At 36.6% G+C, this 10,710-nt stretch overlaps 1 pseudogene; it reads left to right on the plus strand.

Moving 5' to 3' along the window:
* LOC103603447 overlaps positions 1-8,156 on the plus strand; it is a 9,400-nt pseudogene extending 1,244 nt beyond the window's left edge.
* Positions 8,157-10,710: the final 2,554 nt, after the last annotated feature.

A 10,710-nucleotide genomic window follows, 5' to 3' on the forward strand; every position in this document is an offset into this window, starting at 1 on the left:
TAGAAAAAGACAAAATAATATAACAAAAATTGTGGTTTATTTCCAGGATATTTATATTTAGGCAATTAATGTAGCTGTTCTGTTAACACTATCTGCACCATCATCTTTACGCTCTCTAGTAACAAAGTTGCAGCATTACTTACATAAAAATCTACCACTCAGAGATGTGCAGAACTTTCCCACTTATTGAATCACTAAGCTAAAACAATTTTTTTAATTCAAATGCTAATATTAGCACTGTTACTTCACAATTTAGATCATAATTCCTTTCACTCATTACTGTAATTTGAACAGATCTTCCACAGAACATGAACAATCAGTCAGCATTATGAATGTCTGAGATATTTAAAAGGAAATGATAGGAGAACAGGACTGAGAAAGGGTTTGACTGAGATACGTGGAGTTCAGAGGACAGAAAGGATGTGCTCACTGCAGAGAGGACAAGTAAGGAAAGCACTGAAGAGCATGAGACAGTACCTGTGCCTGTGTCATGACTGTTGGTCACCTTGAGGCCAGGCTTGGCTAATGCTGTAGAGGCAGACACAGGCATACCTAGATACACAGGCAGGAGCTGAGAGAAAATAGCACTGAAACTGCTTCAGATGTCCTAGACCAGCTGCTCTGGGTTTATTGTTGTATCCTTCTTCTTTTTTTTTTTCTTCTTTTTTCTTTTTGTTTCCCACCATCAGTTGCAAGAAAAATCAAAGAAAAAGAAAAAAACTCCAGTGAAACAGAGAAATCAGAAGGAAGTGCGTTCTGTTACACCTGCACCCACCACAAGTAATGCTCTGACATCTGAAGCAGCAGAGGAGACTCCTGGAGCTGAGCTAAGTTTTAAAAAGAGGAGCAGGCTTGAAGTCTCACAAAAGAACTTTGCTGTGATATTTGGTTCTTCATTAATATTCTGACACAGTTTACATTTAGCAAATTGAGCAATTATGGGTTATGTTTGTGCCAGGCAAAGAGCTAGGCACCGTGAAAATGTAATAAAAATTTCTGTAACATAAATCTGACATCATCGTCTTCATTATAAAAATGGGATAACAATCAGATTTAAAATACATGTCCCCATGCTTATACAAACTTAGATTTTCTAACTCCAACTCCATTGCTCTTCGCATCACACTACAGAAATGATTAGAGAAACAATGTGTCAAAATTATTCATTCTTTTTTAATGTAAACATCTAGGCCTACTCTTACCTACTGGCCATATCTTCAGGTGATGAATTGTAATTCCCTAAGGTTTCCAAGGACATCACATCCAATATAAATAGAACCTACCATACAATCATGAAAATATGGTCTGTTTCTTTTGATACTGAATGCCAGTGACAGGAAAATTAAGCTACATTCAGAAAAGGAAAAATACAACCAAAGAAAAGACTGGGACCAAAAGGAAAAAGGTGTCCCAGGAGCAGAGTCAGCTTCCCTGTCCTGCACGAGCCAGCGTATCTGCAACCATGTGCCATCCCCCACCTCCCCAGATCTCATCATCAACTCCATCCAACACTTCTTTGACTCAGGTATGCTATTTCTATTTCTGTTTGCCAAATTTTCTTTAACACAGGAACAATGCATCCCACTGTTACTATTGTTACTCTCATATATAACACTTCTGTTATTAGTTTGCTTTGGGAAAAGTGTTATCTGTGTTATTACAAACTGTTTGCATTGATGAGAAGCTATAACCAAGTAAATCCAATCACCCGCAGGTGATCACCATGTGTCATATGAGGACAGCCCACTCTAAGCACTTCTTATCTGTGGAGGTAGATAGTTTGGCTCTATTTGCTAGTACATATGAACCCATGCCTCAAGTTTGCTCTCCATACTTTCTATTACAGATCAGGCAACTTTCTCTTCATAAATGTGTTCTGCTGTAACTCAAAAGGACCAGAGCACTGTGGGAAAAGGAGACTAGAGATAAACATACTTGTCCTCTGTTTTTGTTAGCACTGCAGAGACATTGTGAAATGCTGTGGACACACAGTTGAGGACATGGCTCTAACCTGAGATCCGCTATCTGAGCCTACTTAGATGTTGAGCCAGCCTGTGCTTTTCTCACCACTTGTAACAGAGTACTGTTTATTGGGAAGGAACAAGGAGTTGGACTTTAAAAATGGCACAGGGTTCACTAGCGATAACTGGAAACACTCATATTTGAGGCTTATGGTGAGCACCATTCCTCATTCAAGTTGTTTCTTTACTCTATTGATTGTCTTTGGTCATTTGGGTAGGTAGAAAGTATAATTGGACCTATTATTATGTTCTGATCTTTCCTTCAAGTCACTTCATGACAATGCTATCATCATCCACAGCTCTATGTTGATCATGCAGAGGATCTTGGTTTCAGAAAGACTATTCTGTTTTGAGGGTGTTCTGACTTCCATGGCTGCTGTCACCTACCTTATACTTCCTCTAGCTAAACAATACCAGTTCATTAATTACCCATTCTTTTCTGCCCAGGAATCCCTCTCTAGCCTAGCCCCAGCTCCAAATAACCATGAGGTTGTTGGGCTCAGTGTTGTGATTGAGGTTTCTCTCGTGGCAAAGTGACTTTGCACTCCCTGTTCAGACTTCTAAGTTTTTTGTATGTGTCAGTCCAACACAGAATAAGAACACCCAGGCCCAATGTCAGGTTGCCATAGGAAATGTTCTCCAAAAGGGTCCAGCCACAGTGATGGTACTGAAGCAACAGAGCCATTTGAATATGAGTCCCCAGAAGAGGGCAAAAACACAGTGTTTCATGCTACAGTGGCTACTGAGAGTCAAGTTTTTCCAAGTGAAGGTTTTCAACACCAACTTGAAAGAGAAATTCACAAAAGATAAGGTCATTATCATATCTGATTGCTTTGAATGCAAAGGAATCCTGGAGCTAAATGAAGCATCATCTGTGTATGAAGCTGGTCTTGATCAAAAGATTACATCCCAAACAGCATTATCAAAAGAGCAAGTGAAACTCCCAAGATCGATCATCTTTACAAGCAAGCATCAGGAACAAGAGTGTATGGGCTGTTTCTGTTACAAAAGGTAATCCCTTCAAATTGTTCTTTCATTTTGTTCACCAAAACCTGTAATTAAATGCCTTAATTGCCCAGTCCTGCTGACTGACTTAATATTGGAACCCAGGATGCTATCTTGACTAGAGATAGATGGTGGCATTTCTTCTCACAGTAGGAAATAAGACTAGACAACCTATTAACTTTCTCCAAAATATATGCAAGTACTTTGAAAGAGATTCAGTAAGAAATGTTGGCAGTTATGATTATCTATTCTCAGCCACAATAAGCAAGAACAGTGCAGTGTCCAAATCAGTAGGTGTGTGCTAAGAATTTCTCATATTTGAGCTCTAGCCCAATTAGAGCTGATAATTTTATTTTGAATTTTGCAAATTCATTTTGAATAATGGATAGCCCTACCAAGGTGGAATTCTGGTTGTGGCATATATTCAGAGTAATAAATGGATGGGGTAATATTTTCCCAAATGCAAATACATTCAATAGTTATGTAGATGACCTAAACATTTGTGTCTTCTCCTCTGTTGACACTGCCCATGTCCTTGTGTCCTTTTGTAAGTCCCAGGTGTATAGATGGTATTAATAGTCATAAACCTGGATTAGATCTTGAAGACTTTACAGTTCAAAAGACCCAACTTTCGCTCTGGTCCAGCACAAATTAACTTTATGAGCTAAGTCACATATCTGAAAATTCACATGCCATTTATACATGAAACTAAGCTTCGTGTATAAAGGGCAATGCACAATTTTTTTTTTCTTTTTGTCTTTTTTCGTGACCGGCAACGGATCGCAACCCTCAGTGTCGCGCCCGCACCTCTCTCAGCCAGTGAGCGGCCGGTCTGTATGTGGGATCCGAACCCTCCGTGGGAGCGCCGCCGTGCTCTCAAGCAGCGCACTGTAGCAGTGTGCCACCAGGCCGGCCCCTTTTGTAATGATTGAATCAACTAAATTTCTTGTGAAATTTCCTTGTCTTTATAATAAAAAACAAAAGCTAACTTTGAATCAGGGTTGTATCCAATTTTCTCCTTCTAACAGAGAAGTTGCTGGGGTACAGTCCCTTCAGGCTTCTCATCGCATTTGTGGTACTTTGAGTAATCTTTTTTTCATCTTCTGTTACACAGAGAGAAGTGTAATACTCTGTCTTATTTTTTATTCATTTAATCATGAATTAAAAACCTGAGAAATATTGAAGTGCATGATACTTAGAAGATTAAATAATACAATCCTCTTATTTATAAAAAATACTAAAAATTAAAAATCATAGAGAGTTTTACTATGTCCATGTCCAAATTCAAGGTACTAGTTAGAATGACTTATTCAATCACCCCTCCAAAAAAAAATAAGTTTACAAACAGCTATGAACTCAACTAACATTTTACATGATTGACTGCTTCATAATCCTATATATTTGTTTTTATAAGATAGCCCCTTAATTTTGCCTTTTCTTTCCCTACACTGTCTTTAAGAGATCTTGCTTATAAATGCAATTATAGAATTGATGAGGGATAGCTTAATTATGTGAGATACTATTGAATATAAATTGAAGGAGCTGGGTCAATGGGAACAAGATATTGGAGAAGTGTGAATAATGAGGAAAGTTTAAAAAGCATGAGTGAGTTACAGAGGTTTCATTCCAGTAAAATTTCTTATCTACTGAATAAATCATTGTAGCAGATATTCATTTGTTTCTCTAGAGGTCCAGGAGGCAAAAATTCCAACAAGGACTGTTGATTCCTCTGTATCCAGATGCTTTATGTAACCTCAGCTTCCCTGGAGGTGAAGGCTGGGAAACAATAGGGACATAAATCATTGTTCTAGAATTGCTAGCAGAAAAATACCTACAGTAGGAAAAGTTAAAAAAACAAGATAGTACAAGATGACCACTAAGATGACCTAGGACATGCTAGATATATACTTGTACCTTTCATTACTGTCATACAAATTGTATTAACTTTATCATAAAGCTATTTCTCATATATATGACAATTACTAACTATGCTCTCAGAAACTGGATGCTATTCTTATTTTGCAGAAAAAAGTGAACAAGAAGAAGGTATCTATGCAATACAGGATAATACAGGAAACATGGATGTAGTGGGGAATGGAAAATGGCACAATATCAAGTGTGAGAAAGCAGATAAACTTCAGCTCTTCTGCTTTCAACTGAGAACAATTGACCACAAGCTGAGACTGATGTATGGAACCCACAGTTCCATCAAGGTGGGACTGAATAGAGGAACAACAGTTTGCCAAAGAGTAAAAAAAAATTTTTTAGGCTTTGGGAACATCATATTCCTGATGTGTTACACTCACAGTCCACAGGGGAAAGGTGAACTTACACAATGTGTAAGTTGAGAATTTTTAAAAAGATATTAAGGAAATGGCATTCATATACCTATAGAAAGGATGAGGTACTTGTGCTAATTGGTTAAAATATTCCTATAAACTAGTAGGGCAGAGAAATAATTGGACATAGTGGTGAACAGCAACAGATTTGAGTAAGACAGATCTGATTTGAATCCTGGCTTAAGCACTCATTATTTGTCTGATATTGGGGCAATACCTTAATTGATCCTCTCTAAAGCATTAGAGGTCTTTGCTTCACAACATGGCTTACAAGTTAAATGAAACGATGCATACGTATTAGTTATCTCACTGCCTGGTTCATCATGAGAAATTAATCTGCAGTAGGTAGTACCTATTTTGCAAGGTAAAGAAGTTGAGAAGAATTTTAGGCAAGGAAATAACACATGAAAAATTACAAAAGTGTGAAACAGTATAATAAGTTCTGTACAACTGCAATTCAGTAGATATGGAAGACTGTGGGTAAATGAGGCCGAAAGATAGAGGGGAAAAAAAAAGTAAGATAGTGCAACTTTTTGTCAGAAATAAATTAATAAAAACTTCATTGTTAAAAATGCATAACAAATTGAAAAATTTTATGCTGAAAAATGTCTGATCACTTTGACATTTTAGCAAAAAATATTCTGACAACTATCTAGAAGGTTGCATTAAAGAGAGATTAGGCTTGGAGGCAGAGACATCAGTTAGAAGAAGCAGTGTGCTGGAGTTCACTCAAACCCCAACTGCAAAGAGCTTATTGTTAAATACTCAAAAATTGTATGAGCTGTTTGCTGAAACTTTGATAGTCTGAAATCAGACATGGTAAAAGTACTTCTGCCACCAAAATTTACAAATGCTACAAGTTGGGACTTCTGAAAAATAGGGCATCTGGTTTACCAGGACACCACAGAAGACTATTTAAGAAGGGGAAAGATAAGTAGAGCTTGAATTAATGGGGGGAAGGGGGAAGATAGAGGGTTACTATGAAGGTGGATCCTCATGATTTTGTTACTAAGTAGTGAAAATGAGAAAGAAAAAAGATTCAAGGAATATTCAAGAATAAGGATATTATTCTGGCAAGTGAATAAATGGTGATGCTATTTTCTAACATTGAGAATGCAGAAAAATATGGTCCAGGGAATAAAAATGTGTTCTGTTTTGGACAAGATGAAGATTAGCTGCCTGTAGGACATAGAAAAATATCTATCTGAAGATATGTAAATCTCGATACACAGACCCTAAAAATTGTAATTTTGTACTGAAGAAGTATATATTTGTTAGTTTAGAGATAAGTGTTAAAGTTATGAGCTTGGATGATATTGTTTAAAAAGAAATAATAATATAATAGCATGTACAGTTATACTAATAAAAAATACTGAGTACTTGCTGTGATAGGAAATATTGTATGTACAATAAATATATTAGCTCAACTAATTCCTACAAGATATAATGAAGGTATAATCATTATTCCTGTTAGAATGCTAATTAAGGGTATTTTCCCTAATTGTGACAGTAAGTTAGTGGTGGAACTGAAATTCTAGCACAGGCTGTCTGGCTCCAGAATGCAGATTTTTAGGCAAAATGAATGATAAAATCAAACAGATGAGGGTAAAGCCATGAAAAAGACCAGCATATATTTGGGAGTTGCCAAAGGTAAAGACATGGCAAACAAGATTAAAAAGAAGTGAACAGAGAGGCCAAAGCAAAACTGAAAAACATGCATCATATAAGCATCAAAAAGAAGTTTAGTGAGGCGGAGTATCAACACTCCCCATGCCAAACACAAACGACAAATGAGGTACCAGTCTTTCGGAATAATTGCATCTTAGACCAAAAGGTACTATCCTTTAGTGAAATGCCCATCCTGGCCCCCAGGAAAAAGGTGTGGTTGATTCTACATGACATCACACCACCTGTCTGGGTACCAGTCTTTCGGAATAATTGCATCTTAGACCAAAAGGTACTATCCTTTAGTGAAATGCTCATCCTGGCCCCCAGGAAAAAGGTGTGGTTGATTCTACATGACATCACACCACCTGTCTCATACCTAAAAACCACACTCACAGCAAGCTCAGAGGCCCACAGTGGGAATCTTGATACCACGGAGCTAAATTTAAATATGGGCTGGCTGTTTAGCTCAGTTGGTTAGAGCACAACCTTGTAATACCAAGATCATGGATTTGGATCCCCAAACCAGGCAGACACCTTAAAAAAAAAAAGGAAAAGGAAAAGAAATTTAAATACAAATGATGAAATGAAAATATTAATGTAATCAGGCACACAAACATACACATGCACATAAACTGTTCCACAACTCAGATTCCCTAATTCTATAACCTCTCTATTCTAATCTAAGCAACAACACTTCCACCATGAAAAGTTCTTACCTATAATATCCTCCTTCCCAAATTCTGCCTAATTAGGCCCTGCCCTGAATGTGTTCCGCTGGGTGAAAACGCCATTCCCTCTCCCCTCTGATACTCTCTTACTCCCTTTTAGGAACTCTGCTCTGTTAAAATTTGCTTGCAATGGGCATGAGGGAATATCTCTATTCAGGCTCCAAACAATGGCCAGGGAAAGAAACTCAGAAGGTGGCAATTCATTAAAAAAGGTAGGTGAGAAAGAAAGAATGACCTTTGAGAAGGGAGAAGAAGAATGCAGCCAGTGGGAAGGACAAGCAGTGTGGATGAAGACAGATTATAAACAGAGCTTCAACTCAATTCCTGGGATCTCATTAAGTCTTTCTTATCTCTCCTTCAAGGTCATCAAAACCAAGAAAAGCAAGAAAAGACCAAACAATTCAAATTTAAATTTGGAAATTGAAATAGAAAACCCCCTCCAAGTGAATTAGGTGGTATTGACAGTGATTACTGTAAAATTCAGAATTTAATTAAAATAATAGATTCAGATATATTCTAGCATATTCAGAGTTTTTATATCTGAGTCGTAGATTAGATTGATTTCTCCAATAAAACTTTCTTCTTACACTCCTCTGTATTTTCTAATAATAGTTAATGTTGCATCTATAACACTCATAATTTAAAAAATAAGATAAAAATTCCTTTTCTAAAGGACTTCATTCCTCAAAAGTGTCAGATATGTTATCTTAAGTTCAGTAATGAGCTGCTTAGTGCGGGGTGTGTTGTGCACTGAGAGGCACACTGGGTGAGGTACACAGGTTGTCATCAACATTAGGGTCTACATTGTGATTTCCAAAGGATAAGACCCCAATAAGGATCGTGTCTAAGTTTATACAGCTCATGCTTGAATGAATAAGCCCTGTGTGCTGGGAAGGGTTCAGTTGTTTTAGAGTAAAGAATTCCTTTAGGCAGTTATATCCCCAGAAGGGAAACAATAGGTAACAGGTTCCTCTGGAAGAAACACCATTGTTGATCTGCTCACAGGTACCATTAAATGCAAGGAGCTTTCCTATTCCTAGTTGGTATAAAATACTAGTCCCACTCTTTTGATTTGTAGAAATATATTATTAGTAGTACTACAACTATGTTTTCCTATTCTCACGTTTTAAATGTGTGAATACCAGACCAAAATTACACAAGTAGGTATATACATAGAGCAAAAAGTAATAAAGAATGGGTTAAATTTACTTAAATGATGATAAATATCACCTAAAAAAAAGAAAGTATTGAAAATTAATATTTAAAATATAACCATACTCTTCTGTTTCTGAGCAAAAAGTAATAAAGAATGGGTTAAATTTACTTAAATGATGATAAATATCACCTAAAAAAAGAAAGTATTGAAAATTAATATTTAAAATATAACCATACTCTTCTGTTTCTGATAATCGCAAAGTAGCATACTTACCATAAGTGACAATATAACTCAATAAAATAACATGAGGTGACAATTTTCAGGCTTTTGACAGTAGGCAGCACATGATAAGATCCCTAACAGGAGGCACATTTACAAGATAAGCTCCACAATTTCCCAAGACCTCTGCCTGGAGGATTTCCTGATTTCAGGCCAGTGAGCTCTTGTCAAAGCACAGTGTGGTGGTCACACTGGAGTGAAGGGGTAAAGATCAGTTTTCATGATACTTAAACAGGTGGGTTCTGGAGAAAAGGCAGCTATAAAAAGAGAAGCCCCATTCACTAGCTGAGTCTTGGGTTGCCCATGTAGAAGGTGAGACAGCAGGAAGCCTGCCAGAGAGCAGCCCCCATGGGGTTGGTAACAAAACAAAAGTACAAAAAGAGCAAACAGTGCTGGGGGACACTGGAGATTACCAGAGAACAGGTACATCTTTAGCCCTGTGGGCACATACCTAACAAAACAGAAAGGTTGCGCCTTAGGAGTAAAAATTACAAGGTAAGACTAAAGGCTACTCTGTACAAATCCTAACAAAGCCTAAAACCAAGCCTGATCATGATTTTGAGAGCAGAATGAGTCTGAGTTCTACCAAAATTAAGCGGCACAGGAAACACCTTAGGATTTACCTAAACCTATCACAGCAAACCATAAAATCAAGCTTACAAGTAGGAGTAATCAGACAATAATTGAAATGTCATTAGAAGCAGAAACAACAAACTCTTCAAAAACTGTAAAATTATACAAGCTCTCTACAGTACATTATTAATATTGTGCAGTACATAAGTCAAAATTATGGACCTGCAAAGAAAAATGAAATTGTAATCAATCTACAAGGGAAAAACAGGGCACCGTTAGCCAGTAGAAATCGATGCTGGAATAGCTCCATAACGTATTTTGCAAAATCTTTATAGCAGCTATCAATATATGTGCAAAAATCTGAAATAAAATGTTCTCAAATAATTAAAGGCAAATATGACTTGAGTAACTGAATAGGTAGAGAAACTCAGAAGACAGCCAAAGGAAAATTCTGGTACAGAAAATGTCAATAATTGCAATGAAAGTGTTACTGAATTGGCTAAATAAAAAAAATAACAAATTGAAGATTGTGAAAGAAAAAGTAAGTGTACTTGTATAGTGATCAGTCTAAATTATGTACTAGGATATGCATAAAGAAAAGAAGAAAAGAAAAATGAAACAATCCTAAAGAACTGTGGGCAAAGAGCCATAGGAAGTTTAATATATGATATATAGGAGTCCCAGAAAAAGTGAATAAAAAAGAAACAGAAAAAATTATCTGGAAAAATAATTGCTGAAAATTATACATGCATATGTTTTTTAAAAAGTGATAGAAAGTTGAAAGATATTCTTCGTATGTCAAGAACAAGATAAGAATGCCCACTCTCACCACTACTATTCAGCATAGTACTGAAAGAGAAATTATACTGAAAGAAAAAAGAGAAGAAGAAACCAAATGTTTTAAATAAATAAAATTGTCATTTTTTTCAGATGACACAATC

This window comes from Galeopterus variegatus, unplaced genomic scaffold (genome assembly GCF_000696425.1).
Source record: "Galeopterus variegatus unplaced genomic scaffold, G_variegatus-3.0.2 Scaffold4606, whole genome shotgun sequence".
Taxonomy (NCBI): domain Eukaryota; kingdom Metazoa; phylum Chordata; class Mammalia; order Dermoptera; family Cynocephalidae; genus Galeopterus; species Galeopterus variegatus.